The sequence below is a fragment of the Canis lupus genome, chromosome 1 (assembly GCF_011100685.1).
Source record: "Canis lupus familiaris isolate Mischka breed German Shepherd chromosome 1, alternate assembly UU_Cfam_GSD_1.0, whole genome shotgun sequence".
NCBI lineage: Eukaryota > Metazoa > Chordata > Mammalia > Carnivora > Canidae > Canis > Canis lupus.
The window spans coordinates 13261483-13280368 of record NC_049222.1 but is presented as its reverse complement, the minus strand read 5'-3'; positions in this window follow the sequence as shown (position 1 = coordinate 13280368).

Here is an 18886-nt window from a genome sequence, read left to right as displayed (position 1 = left end):
ACTTAAACAAAAGGACAGCAGGAGTCAAGCTATTAACATCAGAAAAAGTAGACTTTAAGGGAATGAGTTGAAAGGAAGAAATGCTCTCATTTGATACAGAGAAGGGTACAATTCACAGTGAAGATAATATTTAAACTTGCCTCTTTCAATACACATAGAAAAAACAAATAACAAAAACTAGATGAATAAAAACTACACTGTACCTCACACTAAGAGTCACGTTTGTACATCTTTACACTTCCAAAAGCAAGATGTGTCTCGACGTCATTGTCGTTCTGTACCTGTTCTTAGTCACCGTTTTTATTTTTTTTCACTTCAAGTTATTGTTGGTGCTATATGTGTTGCGTAGAGTTTCCATTAATTTTTGAAAATTATATTATTACTTGGCACTAAAAAATTACTGTGAATACCAAAAATTATTAACGTGGAGCAATGATGGGAAATTTGACCTTAGAGAAGCAAATCCTTATGTTTGGTGGAATTGGTAAAAATTCCCTACTTCTGTTGCAAAGCAGTGACTGACCGTGATTTATAGAACCTAAGAGTGGGCAAGTAGAAGAGGCTGTGCTATAGGATTACTCATCACCTGCCCGTATCAAATCTTGCAGAAAGGGTGTCACCGGTTTGGAAGAGAATCCTAAAGATGCTAGCTAGTGCTCGGTCTGCTTGTGTTTGGTTGTTTGGTGATGTTTGGTAATGGTCACATGCCAAAGTTCTTGATGGCATAATAAACAATACTCTGACCAAAAAAATGAACATCTGTGCTTTTAAGCCCTGGAACTATTTAAAGAGCCAGATTCTGAACAGGTTTCAAGGTTATTTTGTAATTTATTTTATAAATATTTAATTTTATATATGAACAAGTAGAAGATATAATACAATCTACATCTAAATACACCTAAAAGAATTCTTTACATATTTATAAAATAAAAATTCAAGTGAAATAAGGTATTACATCATAATGTGATTGGCATAACATTTATTTCCTTAGCAATAGATGAAATAATAATGCATTTTAGAGCTGAGATCATTTTAGAATTGATGAATTGTGGTACAGTTGATGGGATTATTTTTTTTCCTTTCCTATCTTCCCGCCTAGAGTGCATGAGCATCTAGTATGGAACTTTCTGAATTGATCACGTAAAGCTCAACTTTTCTGTTTTTTATTCTTAAAGCCAGAGAGATTTCCTGAATGTTTTCTCCTAGTCCTTCTCTTGACTTTTTTGAATAATTATGTTTTAAGTTTCACAAACATACATACTTTCTTGCCTTTTGATAATTTCTTTTCCATTTCAGTCTCTGTGTGTGCATACGCACACGTGAGTTGTGTGTGATGAGTTCTTGAATTAACTAATAATACTAATGGGAATTTTTAACATTCTTGTCTAACTTGTTTCCTCCAGATCAACTCTTCTGAGTATCAGCATTGTTCTTTCTATAGTAAACCAATGATAGTCTTCCAAGTTCCTTGTAAAGTTTCTCCATTCCTAGCATTAACAAATAATTTTGATTATTGGCGTAGGCAACTCGCTTCTATCATCTCTACTGTTACATGTGTCTAGGTAAGTCTATTTCCTCAGTAGGCTTCCCTTCAAAAAGTGTGCTTCATTGAGATGCCTCACATGTGCTCATTAGTGTGTCAACCAGCATCTGAACCAGAGGGTGTACAGGCAGAGAAGCCTGGTGTGGCTGTCCCCGTTCTCACAAGCCCCACTCTCCTGCTCCCTATCTTACCTCTCTCAAATTTCAGAATCAGAGGAATTCTACTCTTGGACTCTAGTGTCCATATTAAAACCTCCTCTCCCAGGGCAGATTTTAAGCATTTCTTTACCAAAAAGTTCTTGCTCTTGTGTATTCCCCAGGGAGCAGCTCTGGATTTCCCATCACGCTGCAGCAGGAAGGTGGGAGACAGGGAGCCAGCGGGAACCCCTGAAGGTCTGTCTTCCTCGGCCCTCTCTCCCTCAGTACCCACTGAGTCACAATACTGAGCCTGTCTGGGCCCGTATGGGGCACAACGAGCATGACCCTGAGCAGATCAAAGACAGGGAGGCCAATAGGAGGTGCCAGCATCTGGTGACCTTCACTTTCATCCCTGATCAGGGCCACCTCAATAACTTGGTAAAGATGGATTTGCAGAGAGAAGACTTCAGAGGTTGTCTCCCTGGATGGAGAGGAAGCAGTTGCTAGCAACTCAGAAGTTACTAACTAGTGATATGACCTTGAGCAAGTTATTTAGAGTCCTTTGGGTTCAGAGTCTCCTCCTCTGTAGCGAGAAAGGGTTTGCCCAGACGATCCCTCAGTGCCTTCCAGCTTGAACGTTGTCAAATAAACGCGCCGCACAAGGCTATCTGGGACCACGCGCTTTACTTTCTTCATTGAGATTTTTTCATTACTTTGTAAGCTTTTGTTATTTCAAAGATGACTTTCGTTGCTAGAAATCTAAGTTGGCTCTAGTGTGCTTGTTAGAGCGACACCTTTTTCATTTCGGTTAAAGACTTTGATGACAGTTTTCCAGCGAGAGCATGGCAAAATAAAATCATGTTTTCTGTTCTAACATTTGTTTCATCTTCATCTTTTGTCAGTGGAAATATTGCTACTTGTCATTTCAACATTTTCCAGTGACACTTCTTCCCTCATTTGGGGCCTTTGAAGTTTCTCTCAATAGAATGAAGGCTTTCGCTAACAGTTCTCCACGGCTGCTGCTCCTGACAGAGAAGGGGGCTTGGGCAAGCCAGCTGGTGTTTGCATCCAGGTCTCTGGGCAGTCTCCCTTCCCCATAAACAGGGCAGCATTCAGGTATAGGACCAGGCTGTGGAGGAGAAAAAACTGCTCTGGGGCTTAGTCCACTGGTGCTTTAGTGCTGCTGTTTAGAAGTAAGCTCATTTATATTTGACAGACCCTACGTGCGTCTTCCCGAGGAGAGGCCTCGAGGTCTTGGTCTTAGAGGCAGAAGGGACAGCTGAGCCGGTTATCACTTCCTGACAAGCACAGCTGGTGAGTGAGGCATGTCGTAGACCCTTCAGCTGGGTGAGGCCTTGCAGATCCAATGGGTCACAGAGCATTCCAGAAGGTGCATAAAGAAAGCTTTCTAGCTGCCCCCACTTCCGTCACTTCCCCCCAGATCCTGAACTGGGGCAAGTGTCTTGTCTTGTCTTTTCTTTCCTTTCCTTTTTTCTTCTTCTTTTTTTAAAAAAATTATTTATTTATTCATGAGAGACAGAAAGAGAGAGGGAGAGAGAAGAGAGAGAGAGAGAGAGAGAGAGAGAGAGGCAGAGACATAGGCAGAGGGAGAAGCAGTTTCCATGCAGGGAGCCCGATGTGGGACTTGATCCTGGGACCCCAGGGATCACGCCCTGAGCCAAAGGCAGATGCTCAATGGCTGAGCCACCCATCCAGGTGTCCTTGTTTGTTTCCTGAAAAACAAATTTGAAATCAATTTTTTTGTTTTTCTTTTTTTGTTTGTTCCTGGTTTGAAATCAGGATAGTTCTGGTTGAAATCAGGTTTGTTCAGTTTGGAATCAGGTTGGTTCTAGAGAACCCAGAACCTCTGATACTTCTGCTTTCAAGGGGAGATTGAAGTAAGGATCATTTTCTTACCTTTAGGTAGCTAGCGGGGAGAAATATTATCGGTGATGAGTGCAAGGGACAGGCAAATTTTGTTATTGGTAAGGGTGACAAGTGATTGAGAAGGGATTTATTAGAACGTCACAGAGATTCAGTATTTGAATAGGGAGGGATTTTAGGAATAATCTAAATGCCACCTCTGCTCAATGGAATCTAAGATCTGGAGGGTTTGTGTGCCTTGCCCAGCACCTAGCACTGAGCACCCTGCCTTACACATCATAGCAGTTTATTAAACAGTTTTGGAATTAGTGTCCAGCAGCACAAATCCAGGTAGTGGCGGTCCTCAATTATGTGTGTGGAGGAAAAGCACGAAGCATGAGACTCCAGAAGAGTCTCTGCTGTTTACAACTCTTCCTTTCCCTTGGCCTGTTCTGAGCCTTGCTCTAGGCCCTGAGACTAGAGGTAACAGAGAACTGTTTTTGCGTCTCCTCTGTTTATAGAACATCACCTGCCAAGACACAACAGGAGAAACCTGATCACCATCCCTGATTGCCAGCTCTCTGCTACCCCCACATTCGATCAATCCAACACCTGGCACCCCACCTGCCATTTTCCCAACCCTGCCCCTGGTTCTTCTGCTCCAGGCTTCTCTATTCCCTCCCAAATCTAATCCATAAACAGGCATTAGGGTCATAATTTTTAAAAAGTACGTACATTCGTACCATTCTCCACTTTTCAGCACCTTCATGGTAAAATCCAAACTTGTTCAAGTGACAGGGCCTTTTATGGTCTCTCCCCTCACTACTTCTCTAATCGCATTGTTTCCCATTTTCTCTCTCACATGTACAGAATAGTTCAGGGGTAGCGAGCCTCTCCCCATAGTGTGATTTCTATTCCGTGCTGCTTCATATCCTCCCATCTGTGGATATTGGCCCAACAGGGTGTTTCCTCTCTGCTTCTTGCCATCATCTACCCGCCTACTAGAGCACTTTGCAACCTGGAGAACCTGGCAGGGGGCCCCCAGGTAAAGGTAAGACGAGAGGAGTCCAGCTCTCTGAAAGTGATAACGGATCCTTCTATAACCAGGCTCCCTTTGCACCAATGAGTTTAGGTTTCCCCACTTTAGGGATGGGAAAAAAGTTACTAATGAGAGATTATGAACAAGGGGCTGCTAATCATATACTTAATAAGCAGCAAAGGAATATTTGATGTTACTCAATTAACCTTCCCATCCACATCTCTTACTATGAGGGGCAGCAGGTAACTCTGCAGAATGCATAACACCTGCCTCCTCCTTATTTCCAAAAAGACAAGCTACATTAACTATGCTCATTTCCATACGAATCATGGTTGTCCATATGGAATTTTTTGTTTGAGCCTGGGATGGAGACAAAATTTTCAATATAGAAGCACTGGTTGTAATTATAATTGAAAAACTTCATCCACTTAGAGCCAGATTACAGATGATGCTGGTCATGACAACCATTTTCCCAGGTAATTTCTCTGATATTGAAAATCGGAAAACATTTCCACTATGGTACCACTTGGTGTCGCTATTACTCTGCATGTCTTGACTGACCCTCACTTTCCTTTTCCTGAAGCATGGACAAATGACAACTTGTTTATTTTAAAGAAAAACTTTCAGGGTACACTGGAATAGATCAATCAGAATTCAACTGAAATTCCTGACTTTCAGTTTTATCTTTCCAAACTTAATATTAAACAACTTTGGGTTTGTTTCAGTAGACATATTCCAAGAAACCAGTATGGTATTAAAAATAAAAAAGCCTCATCTTGGTGCACTGAACAGCATAACAGAAGCAGAAGGAAACCCTTAAAATATTGTCTAGGGCAAATCAATGCAAAGTGAATGGAATTTTTAGAATTGATTTCTTACAACTAGCAATTTGATTATTAGTGTCACTCTGGTTTTATTGTGCTGGAGATGCTGTAAGCACTTGGGGCCATTGAAGTGCGTAAGACAAATAATATCGATCGAATATTTGTGGTGTGAAGACATTGTGTTAAATGGCTTATAAAGTCTATAAAGTGTATAAATTCTAGTCATCTTCATCTTTGTGACCATTTAAATTCTTTATTTTTGTGCAACGCTTTGTAGCTTGCAAGGCACTTTATCTTAACGACTCCCAAGAGGCAGAGGGCAAATGTCAAAAATACTCAAGGAAGCCGTTAGAAATAAAGGAAAGATGGGGAAGCATCCATGACTTACATATAAAAGGATATCAGAGATTATTGGACACATCTTGATATTTGACTGCATGTTTTCCACAGTACTTCCTAAGATCATTAGATTTGTTCATGGCTTAAAGAGACATTAAAAAATAAAGTCAAAGAGCCAATGAATGAGCATGTCTAGTTTTTCACTTCTAAAGATTAGAACCACCATTCAGGGTCGTATCCTGGCTAGGTGAAAAAATCATGGCCAGCCAAGGTGAGTGAGTGTCCACCGCATTGCAACCATCAAATCTTTATGTTACACAGATGGTACCTTGAGGTCTGGACCCATATAGCCGCTTATTGGAAATTGTTTATCAGATATCTGCAGGCATCCAAACTGTGCATATTTTGAAATAAAGACATTTTCCACCCCTGCATCTGCTGCACCCCACCCAGCACCCTCCTGATTTCCCTTGTGTGATTCCAGGCTCACCAGATGGTACAGCCTTTCAACCCCGTTGTCCAAGCCAGAAACCCAGAAGTCACCCTAGACTTTCTTCTTCTCTTGCTTCCCACATCCACTCATGCCTTCCTGTTTATTTGCCCTGTGAATACTGATGTCTCTCACAATCTGTCTTTGCCTCTCCATACCCATGGCCAATGGTCTAGCTTAAGTTCTCATCATCTCTCTGAAAATGGCTACTTCCCCAGCTTCTCTCCTCTCTCTGCCAGATGGTTGCCAGAACCAGCCAAGAAAATCTAATCAAGTCATACCCCTGCTCCAAATTTTCTAATAGCTAACCCTTAACTACAGGATGAAATCCTCTCTTTCATGTCATGTAAGATCTGTTCCCTATCTACCAGCACAGTACTCGTTAAGGCTTGAGCTACAGCAACACTGAACTGCCCGGCTAGTGTTCCATCAATTTTGGTTGTATTAATAAAGAAATAAGTGACAGAGTGATCGGATGGCTAATGGATTTACACCTTAAGCTGTCACTTATCACATCACCATTAAAACTTCCTTTTTGGGGTCGTGAGGTTTTTATTGGGTTTAAAAATCCTCAAAAACAAATGATGAAATGAATGCGTGAATGCATGTGAAAAGATTTGCGAGTATCAAGATGTAATTTTCTAGTTTAAACGTAGACTTCTGGTTAGCCCTGTGTTTAGAATCTGGGGTGTGGCCAGAGGATGCTGCAGGTACCCTTGACTTTCTTCCCAAGGCGGATCGGGGCCATTGCTGGGAGGACTCTGCTCCTGTAATTCTGACTGCCACAGGCTGCTGGTTAACCTTGGGTAAGTTCTTCTACTTCCATTTCTCCTAAGCAACGTTAAAATAGCAACATTAACCTACCCCCCACAGGCATGTTAATAAGTACGTTTTCCCCCAAAGTGCAATGTACGAATTTTCATTAGTCATAGGGCTACAATAATAGTTAATTGTCCCTAGTTCTCCTTGTTATTTACTGCTCACTCAAGCAAAAGAAGTTACTGAAGAGACTGGGCAGGGGGCGGGGTGTTTTGGCAAGTTGAAAAATATGCTGATGTACCAAATAAGTTGCCAAGAGAATAAAAAAATGTAATCAAGACTGCAGAAGACCTGATTTCCATCCCAACGAATCATTAGAGATTCTATTGCAAACTCATTTTCTTATCTCTTATCTCTAAGTCAGCTCCTCTGCCAAGGACTTAAGGACTCAATTTATCATCTCCCTTAACAGGTACCTTGGCTGCCAGTGTGCCTTGGCTCTGGATCTACCCAACTGATTTACAGCAAAATTGATCCTGACTCAGAATATTTGTGCTCTGGGTTTTAAATGTAAATGCCTAAGTGCTGAGGTAATAGATAAGCAATAGACAACCCTTATGCTATGTATCTACAACTTTTACTCCAATCTCCTCTTCTGAAAGGCAAATGTTACCTTTAGAATCAACCAAGTGTATCATACCACAAAATATCCTTCCCTTCTCTCTCCTTCTATCAGGACATGCAGAGAAAAAAATAAGACAATGGAAACATTCAGAAGGAAAAGTCTCTAGAACATCAACAATCAAAGCAGCTTACCAAGGCTTGTATCTCAGTTGACTGACTCAGTCTTTCCAGTATACTTTTAGTCAGTTGACAGGACAACCACACTGACTGATTCTACACAATAAAGACAGAGAGACAAATCAGTATAATTATACTGTGCTTCTCAATAGAGATGAATCATCATGGCATGAGAAATATTAGAAAGTCCAGAAATAGGCCATTAAAGAGACTTCCACATTCCTCCTTTGAAAAGTACAGACCAAGTAACCATAGCGTATATCTAGTACAGTCGTAGACAACACGGGACCCTCACCTCCCAAGCATTTAGTCTAGAATTTTTTTTTTTTTAGCTCAGTCAATATTTCCCTTATAATATGGGTCCCTCTCTTGATGTTTTATTTCCCAGTCAGATTAACAGCCACCTCAAGCACCTTTTTGCTCTTTTCTTCTGTTGCAAATTAGTTAAAAATCCTCAGGATACAGAATCATTAATGCGTTAACCTTTATATGTTGGGATAATCCAAGGAGTGATTTTGCAAATGAGAACACTGAGACTTGCAAGGTTTGCCCAGGATGCATAGATTGTGCCACAAACAGCTATGAGATTCATTCAAGAAAAGCAAAATCAAATTTGAAGGTGCAAGTTCAACATTCTTTGGAAAATAATACTCATTCCAATTGTGATTCAAAATAGAATACTGATTTACCTCACGTATGTGCTGAATCATATGAGTGAAGGTTTTTGTAGGTTGAAGATACTGTAGTGTGGTGGGTATATTCCACTCTGGGGTGTGATTATCAGAGAGCAGGAGTCTTTCATCCTAGCTGAGCATTTACAATGATAAGGTATCAGATTAGCCTCTTTTATTTTTATTTATCATTTTTTCATTCAATCCACATTAGACATCATTGACTTTTCTTCCCACTCCATGTTTAATCCATTGCCATCGGGCAATTTTAGCTCCTTGATATTTCTGCAAAGCCTTCCTTTTCTTTCATTCCTAATATTTTTTCCTTAGGTCAAGGGTTGGCAAACATTTTTGGTTAGTGCTAGATAGTAAATATTTTTGGCTTGGTGGGGGCAAACAGTCTCTGTCATGACCCCTCAGCTCTGCCACTGGCACACTGAAGCAGACATAAGCCACATGTAGATGAATGTGGTTGTGTTCCAATAAAACCTTATGAACGTTTTGCTATTATTATGTTTCGTCTTGGGTTACTGCAATCATTCTAATCTAAATCCTTGATCCAGTCTTCTGCTTCTCATCTTTGATGTCACTTCCTTCAGGAAGTCCTCCTTGACCCAAGACTGGAATAAGTATGTCTCCCATGTACACCCACTAAAGAAAAAAATTAGATCCATTTTTGTATTGTGTGGTAAGATCACCCTCTTTCTTGGAATATCAACTAGAGGACAAAGAACTGTTTACTGCAGTAGCACTGTATTGGGAGGCACAATAAATGTTTGTTACGTGGGTCCACGTATGTGTAAATACTTCGGGGACGGGTGTAAATACGATCTAGCCAGAATGTGAGGATCGTAACTAATGCATCTAGCACATAAACATTTATGACTGACTTTACTATGTGTTATCTCACGTAATTAATCTTCTCACTCACCTTGTTAAGACGGTCTTTCAAAAAAATCATCTCTGTTTCACAACTGAAAAAGAGAAAACACTCACTGAAACTAAAAGATTGGTCCGAGACTAGAGGATAAATGATCATCAATACAGGTTTGTTTTGTTTTGTTTTTGGTAGAGAAAGTCTTCTGCTTCTCATGGTTTGGAGGTGGGAAGAAAGTTACTGTGCGTCTTGAACCCCTCAAGAATGTGATTTAATATCATGCAAGGTGGAACTGTGTTTCTCAGTCTGTGCCATCTGGGCCTAATTTTCTGCTTAAGTATGTGGACATAGCATAGTGTCTATTTCGATAATATGAAGGTAATTCCCCCAAACCTGCTGTAGTCTGACTCCCCTGAAGGCTGGACCTGGGATGCAACAGCCATTGCCTTGCCGGGTGACCGCAGAGAGAGAAGAGGACAGCTCCCAGCAGGCCCTCGGCTGGTGCTAGTGAATAATTCATTAGGATTGCCACTGGCTGGGGAACATCCTTCTTCCACTGATTAGTCGCTTTTATCCACCCATTTATCTTCATTAAAGACTTTGTTTCCTCTCAAATACTTGTCTCCAATTTTCCCATTTAAAGCTATTTTTTTCCCCCTGGCTTTGAGCTTTTTCTGCTCATACCAATGCTAACCACAAATTCCCAATGCAATGAACGTTTAAATCCTAAAATTGCTCTCACTGTTGAGACATAACCAAATTTCACAGTGTTAGGTCTTGACATCATTAGTGTAGGGTATACACTAGTCAACTATTGTGACCCCTCACTACAGACTTCCTTTATGTGAAGATTAATGATCAGTTTTCCTGGCCAATGACAAGTTTCATTTTACATAGCTGAACGTCTGATTAAGTCCATTAAAGTAACTTGGCAAAGTGAGAGTTTGGTTTCTCACATTCTAAAATTATTTAAAAATTACATATTCAATAGTCCATGTCAATTTTACTTTTTCCCCTCTGTATTTCAGTGATATTGAGGGAAAAAGAATAAAGTTAGTTTTGTTTTGTGTGTTTTTCTTTTTTCATATGCTTGTGATTACTATGATTCTGGTGCCCTGATCCTTCTGTCATGCACTGAATTCTAACCCTATGATTTTACTAATAATTAATATGATTAGTGGAAAAATTACCACCTGTTACTTTCTGAGCTCGTTCTTTCTAATCTTTTTCTGAAGATGGGTACCATGTTGCCAGTATCCAATCTATTATAAGAGTTTTGAAAAATCATTGTAGGTTAATTAAGTTTCTTGACTAATTTCATTAATAGCCTAGGGCATTTGTCATTCAGTCCTATTGCTTAATATATGTCTATGTTTTCTAAGCATTTTTTTCACTTATTCTTTGAAAATAGCAATTTTTACAAAGTCTTCATTAGTTCCTAATTGTTCAAATTTATCTTCTTCATTACACCTGCTAAAGACCAATTTTAAAATGAGTTCATTTTCCCTGCTATTTTAGAGGTGTTTTTTGTATCTTATATCCTTTGTTTATTACAGGGTTTAAATTATTCCAGTATATTTTGCCTTTGGTTTTGGGAACAGCTAAAAAAATCCTTTGTGTGTATTTAGCATAATTCATAATAACTAAACTAAGACATTTTGAGAATAAAGGTTTTTTTCCTTCATTAAAAAAGTTATGCAGGTTACATTTCTTCTACTTCTTGTTAAATAAAGCATTAAACAGGCTTAGCTATTGAAGCTTGTAACTCACCTAGCTTTTGTTTTAAATATATCTTACTACTCATCAAACCAGATGATTTACTCTAGCAGATGCCAGAGGATTTTCTCACCACCCCCCTAAGAAAATGTGGTCCTAAGTAATGACATTTTAATTCTTTAAAAGTACTTAGGCAAACAGAAGAACCAACAACAACAAGAAAAATACTGTGACAATTTTTTTAAATCTCGATGGAAAGTTTTTAGTCTTTGGTATTTTAAGTTTTTTCATCTGCAGCTTTTGTCTCCATCTTAGTATTTGTATCCAAAATGATTCTAATGTGGAAAATTTAAAAATTGAACAAATTGAATTCAATAGATACCTGCAAAATTGTGTTTTTTACTTTTCTTCTTATAGATCGTACATTGTTGGGGGCAGGGTCTGAATACCCAAGTCCGACTTTCCATGTCAAATAATAGTCTCCAGAAAATGCTATGAAGTTCTGGTGTGTCACCAACGAGGCTGATGGTAGTGCTAAAACTGATGTGAAACATCACAAACTTGAAAATAGAAGACAGGTAAATGATAAAGCAAAGAAACTTTTTTTCCCTAAGTTAATTTTCCGTCTCATCAGCTGCGAATGAGAAGGCTGGGGCCAGTCTCCATCCTGCAATTTCAAGCCTAGGCTGACTGTTTTGCATTACTGCACAAGATTCCTTCCCCCTCTGGGGTCCCAGATTCACTCCCTTTTTGGATCCAAGTCAAATATTGGTCTCTCCCAGTGCTTTTTTTTTTTTTTTTTTTAAAGATTTTATTTATTTATTCATGAGAGACAGAAGTAGAGACATAGGCGGAGGGAGAAGCAGGCTTCCTGGGGGGAGCCCCATGCAGGACTTGATCCCAGGACCCCGGGATCAGACCCTGAGCCAAAGGCAGACACTCAACCACTGAGCCACCCAGGCGTCCCACTCTCCTGGAGCTTTTGCCAGAACACACAGGGGCCCATGACTTCTACGAGTACTAGCGATTTCCAGCACATGCCCGTCCCCTCGTCCCCTCTGCCCACCCCCCCCACTCCCACCCCCCAACTCCAACCTTGTTCTTCTCATTCTCACTCCCACAGATCTCCTGGTGCGTGGTCCAGCCTTTCCATCTGGAGGAGCAGATTCTGCTTCCCTCACAGCTTCTCTCAGAACTGACAGTTTCACTAAAAACAAACAAAATAAGCCCCAAACTAAAAACAAAACAAACAAATAAAACGCTTAATAGATTTCCTCCCAGGGCCCCTCGCAGGACACATGCCAGCATCCCTCCTGCAGGTGGGACTCATTGTGTCTCTCTTGCAGGCCGTGCACATCACCATGTTGGGTGTAGCCGGGGATGATGAAACATGAAGCACTCAATTTCTTCTCCGTTGCTCCCTCAATAGCCACTCAAGACTCAGCTCTCTGCTGTGACTTGAATGCCGCCCTCCCCTGTTCCCACATTCCCACAGTCACCTCTCACTGGTTACTCCAATCCCAATTCTTGAGGTTGGCACAGTCCCAAGGATGCCTTTAGTCCCAGAGTCCTGAGGGACATGGGGTGTCCAGAATGAGGCCATCTGAACTGAGGGTATGTTTCTGTGCCCCTGGGTGTCTCCTTGTCTGCCTGCTCTTGCCTGTCACTCTTGCAGAGCAGCAGAGGCTACTGGGTAGGGAGTGATGGCTGGTTTTCCTCACAGATGTCACTGGGAGCCGTGCTGTGTTGTCTCTTCCTCCCTCATGCTCTTTGAGCACTCTGCTGTTCCTCAGGGTCGGCCCTACTCTGACTGGCTGACTGCCGCTGAGAGCTGGGTTTTGCCTGGCCCTTAGGTCCACGTTCTCAACTTGCCTCCCAAATGTGGAATGAGGAGCTCTGGATGAAACTTTCTAGTCATCTACGTTGGGTCAGAAGCATTTCATCTGGGAGCTCAGAAAACCTTGGTGTGGAGGATGTCACTCTCACTGCCCCCATTCTAGGGCATGTAGGTTTGGTTATTCTGAACCAAGTTGATTGTTAGTGGGGCTTGGCCCTTTGGGTCTCTGTTTCCTCGTGCAGAATCAGAGCAATTCGTGGTGAGCCCAATCCTTCCCTGACAGCGGGGAAGGGCTGTGTGGTCTGTGAAAGTTTGAATACCTATTTGATGGTAAATAGCATGCCTAGGGTGGCATGCGGAGATATTTTTTTGATTGCTAGTAATATCTTAGAGTGGCTGGCAGATGTGTTATTTCCATAGATACCACAGGGCGGAAAGTGGGTTAGGTACTTTCATGCACATACTGGATGTCAATGCTGTGCTAAAACAGGAAAGCACTATTGGTGATGAAGCATAAAGTACTACCAGATGCAGAGGCTAATGTTAGTGGAAACCAGTGCATAATGCGGTAGAGAGCTGACTCTTCGTAGAAAATAATATCCTGCTCTGAATGTTACAAGAAAAACTTGAATTAGTTCTAAGTCAGTTGCCTTGGAAAATATATATGCCAGGCTGGCATGAGGATGAATGGTGGTGGTCTATGGGGCGCTATTGGAAAGGGGGTTGTTTTGAGCCCAGCACCTGAGCCTTCTTCCATTCAGAGTCACCCCACTATGTGGCTAGAGAACGCCAGTCTTGTCGTTGATCAGTGAGAGAAACCAGAACTGACCTCTTGAACCCAATGAAGTCCCTATCTCCCTTGCCCTGCTCAGTGTCTCTGTTTCTTTCTGTACCTTAGATGAGGGTCATCTCTAAATACAATATGAGGCTCATGGCCAAATTCTACATAGTCCAGCCATCCTGGCATCCTCAAGGAATGATTGTGTGTGTAAGCTGAGGGGATCAACATTCTAGAATGTTTTGGCATGGGACGCTCATGTCTATGTTGGCATGCAGTGACAATATCTGAGCATCATCCTGAGGAAAAAAGACCATTCTCTCCTTCTGGCATCTAGAGAAACTGTTTCCAGGCTAGACGTTTTGGGGAGTCCTTGAGTCACTAGAGTGCCTGGAACTGCCAGCCACCCCTGTCGCTGTTGGCTTGTAATGGCGGAACACGTGATCCTCTGGCCTTGGGCAGGCTTTTCATTTTCTCTCCTTGGAGGGTCATCAGTCACATCAACTCACTGGGTTGAGGGAACCCAAGGAAGGTGCTAATTGTCTAGGAAAGAAGGAAAGACATTGTTACAAAGTGAGAGTTGGAGTTCAGAGACATTTAATCAGAGTCGTAAATGGCCGGGCAATTTATTGCACTGCTCGAGACATATCAGTGACTAAATCACTAAAACAATTTTTTCCCCCTGGTATTTTTCTTCTCGTGTCGTGCTCGCCAGAGAAACCAGATTATGTTATCAAATAACCCATAAAGGTTGTATTTCAACATTCTGTGCTAGCAAGGTCATGTATCCTCCCTGAACCTGCCTTGCCAAGATCTTTGTGAATGGAACTTGCCAAAAGAGGTTATATCAGTTTGTTCTCTTTTACTGACTAATGACGGAATACAAGAAACTGGCAAAAAGGAAAATTTATAGCTTCAATCATTGCTTGGTCTAGGGTCTCAACTGATTTCATCAGAGTTCGGGTTGTCCTCTATTGCTGGGCTCTGACTTCTCTTGAGTAGCCTTCATTCTCTGATTGCACGTGGTGGCTCCCAATGTTTCTTGGCTCATGTATTTCCAGATTAAAATTTGTAGATGTGAGAATGAAAATCTTCTCCAATAGACTCAGAACAAGACCTCTGTGGCCAATGGACCGTGACTGGATCATACCCTTGTGCGGACACCGTCTGCTCCGATGGGCCACATGGGAGTCACATGCCCACCGTAGCATTAAAGGAGGCTTGAAATGGGCGGACATATGGTTTCCTGTGGAAAATCATAATATTCGAGGGATGATTTTCACCCATCACTCTGCTGTTTAGATGAGGCAAATTGAATGATGATGAGATGACAAATGGGAGCTGTTAAAAACAGGATTCAGTCCTTTCCAGCCCTTCCCTGCCAATCCTCTGTGTTCTTCACTCATTCGTGATGAAGCAGAAACCTTCCCTCTTGATTCTACATAGCACAGCAGCACATAGGTGTGACGGGGAAGATCCAAGAAAAATAGTCTTACAAAGGTATTACAATGAAAAACAAAACAAAACAACCCATAAAGCAAAACTGACTGCATCAGGGGAGAGTCAGAAGGTGAAGTTAAAATCCAGGAACTGGGGCCTCAGCCCTGGAGGCCAGCAGCTCTGGCAATGCTGCTCCCAGCCCTGTTTGCTCTGCCCCAGGCTGGGAACGAGGAATTCTTTTAAAAACTTTTCAGACTCTGCACATCTGTCTGCCTGAGGGCCCCGGGGCCTAGGGGAGCAGCTTTGACAGGCTCTTACCCTCCTCACTAACAGGAGCCTGGCTGGGCTGCAACGAGAGGGATCCAGCAGCTTGTTGCCTCAGGAGGGGCCCTGTCACCCTGTCACCGTGACTCTTATTTCCCCCACGGGGAAGCCTTGATGGTAGGATTTTATTTGACTGTTCATTTACAATTGAGATGCATTCATGAGCAGACGTAGGTCACGTGCCAGGTGAGTGGTGGAAGCCACGGACCCCATAGAAATGAAGATTTATTTTTCATGTGACTGTCTTAAGCAACTAAATAGGAGGGGAACACCAGAGAAAGAGTGTGAGGAAGGAAGGAGGCTGTGCTTTCTCTTTCTCCTGCACTCTCACAGAGTGCGTGGGGCTGCCTTGCTGCTGGTTTGTGTCCCAGCATATGGGAGGAGGTGCCAAGCCCGGGAGACTCTCTGGGCTGTCGGGAGGCCCAGAGATCTGAGGAACAGGCCTCCCATGCTGACTTGCTCAAGGATGACCCTGCATGAAACCTGCATCCCCTCAGAGTTTCAATGTGACAAATTGATGGCTCAAGTGCCACCTAGCTCTGAAATCTTATGAGTTCTTCAGTTGGATCTTGATGTTGTCTTCATCATTATCACCATTTCTGCATCCTGGGCATTGTATTAAACCTTTATATAACCGATCCCCTTGTACCCTCACTTCAACCTTGCCAGGTTTTTATTATTAGCAGTGACTTAGGGACAAATGGGGCTAGGCAGGGCTAGGTAGGGGGCCAGGGAATCAGGCTCACAAAAATCCCAAAAATGTGGAGATGAGAGTAAACCAGAGATAAATAAATCAGACCATCCTGTCCCAGGTGCCTGGTGGTGGGGTCTTGTTATAACAGCTGCTTATGACCAACAAAATATTACCGGATCCTAAAAAGGAAGTAAGTCATTAAGATGTGATCACTAGTCCTTACTCAATGGTGATATCAATAGATATGTTAAAAGATTTAGGTTCCCTGGTTGACTTTCAATAAGAGACCAACCCCACAAGCCCTCAGTGGCAACCCTGTCGGGACCCCACTCACTTCTGAGTTTTCTCTGTATCTTTAATTAATAAACTTCTATCCTCTTACTCACTCTCCTGTGTCCGTGAGATTCATTCTTTGACTCCGTGAGACAAGAACCAAGCTGTCCCATATCAGCATCATTTCACAGATGAGGACACTGTATCCCAGAGCAGTTACACGACTTACTCTAAATTACCTAGCTGTGAAGAGGCATAGCCAGGAAATAGAGCCAAGATCTCTTTGATTCTCAAGTCCATGGTGCCTACCCAGAGGAAGGCCATTTTTTTTTGCCAAAGATGGATTAGTTTCTTTAAATTCATGCATTAATTAATGATAACTTTTCAGTCAAATCTACCCAAAATCAAAGACAGGCCATTATATTTTTGAACCTGAGACAATTGGCTCTCATAACAATACCTATTAGCATATCTGTAAGAGGATAATAGTGATACTATTTGTACCATAATTGATGAGGCAAGTGAAATTAGTAGAAGTAAGAAGTGTTTGGAACCTAGCTGAGCATTGTTGGTACTAAAAGGCTTATAAATTCTTTTCTCCCTTCTTTATCAAACAAGGGTATGATCCTAAGAAAGAAGCCGTCACTTTGCTATTGTTGCACCCAGCGAATTTCGATTGGGTTTCTAATCATCTTTTGTTAGGATTTGTGAATGAAAAAGCTTGAGACTAGTAACAAGTTCAGTCTGAAGTCATATACGGCCGGCCTAGACGTGGCTCTCAAATCAATGGCAAAGAATCTTCTGAGAGATTAGATGTATTCCCTGAAAGCCCTAAGGGCATGACTAGAATGTGTGAGAGGAAGCCAGGGATGTCAGCTCAATAAAAGAAACAACTTGCCAACAATTTAAACTGTTCAAAGAATGAACAACAGTCTCAGAAGACAGTGAGTCTTCTATCATCCTAGGTCTTCAGACGCACAGGGAAGAAAGAGGTCCTTTGTTGGGTAGGGTTACACCTGAAGACCTTTAATAACCTTCTCGGTACTAAGACTCTGCTTCAGAGATCCTATGAATCTGCTAAGACGTAATGGTGCTATTGATGGGATTTGAAGTGCTGGGGTTTGGAGCCAATGGCCAAGAAAGAATTCTTGAGATGTCTTTGCTACAAAAAGGTGGTTTTGTTAAAGCCCAGGGAGAAGACTGGGGGCAGAAAGAGCTGCAACGGGATTGTGAGGGGTGACTGATTATATAAGATTTTCATCCTGTGGAGGGGAGGGTGATGTTAGGGCTCTAGGAAATTAAGGCTATAGGTTTTGGGAAGTTTGGCTATTGGTAAGATTGCTTTTTGCTTGTGAATCATTAAGACAGTTGCAAACTGATAGAGACTCATGGCCTGTATGGCCGTGATATCTTTCACTTAACCATTTGTTTCTCCCTTTCCTTTGTGACAGGGAAGCCAGCAGTGCCTGAGGAATGTCACATATGTCCTGCCTGGGGGAGGGAGGGTTGCAGGATGTGAGCTTGTGCTCTGCCCTCAGCTTGCCTTCTGCTCTCTCATCATTGTGGAGTAGCCAAAAACCTTGGGATGCATTTTAAAAAAAATATATTTACCCATTCATTGTGTGTGTGTGTGTGTGTGTGTGTGTGTGTCTACTGAGCCCTAGCCTAAGCAGCTTGAGGGATTTAAGTAAGATATATTCCTTCCCCATGATGAGCTAATAGTCTGACAAGGGAGGGACACATGTAAAATAGAAAAGGCAATAAAATTTGACTGATGATGTTATGTTGGAAGACTCTATAAAGCATAATGGGATGCACACGTGGAGGTAATCAGTGCTTTCTGTTTTGGGTTTAATAGCTTGTTTTCTTTGTCATTTGGCCTACTCTTTTGTTTTGAACATTCTAATTCAGCCACCAGCTTTCTCTGAACCAGAGATAGCAGCTCTGCAAATAGCAGTGGAGGGGAAAGGACGTTCCTCAATGCCATGGGAAAGGAAACGGACCTCCCGCTGGTAGGTCTCCCTGGAGATACTATTTGTGATTTAGTAGTGTAGGTGGGGTCGGAGTAATGAGAAAGTGTGGGCTTAGTCTGGGATAGGAGATCAATGGAGAAAAGACAACCAAATGATAGTCAACACTAGTAGGGACTCCCTGGTCCTTCTGTACTTTTTTTGTTTTGTTTCTAAGGATAGAACCAAAGCATCTACTGACTGCAGAATGATGCAGCTTCGGAGACGCAAGGCACAACTCTCAAGTCACTACTCTCAATGTAACATGTTGTAAAAGAATCTAGCACGAGGTACCATCACATAACCTGAGACTATTGCTGTCCTGGCCTCCTTCTAAGTATGATTGGATAGGAGAGGCTTTAGATAAGCTTTACTCCTTTACTCCTTCAATTTTTTGGAAATACTTTTATTTTTCTCTTTTGAGGATATCCAGAGAGAGAGATTTATTCTTGTTTGTCCAGCATCCACTGCC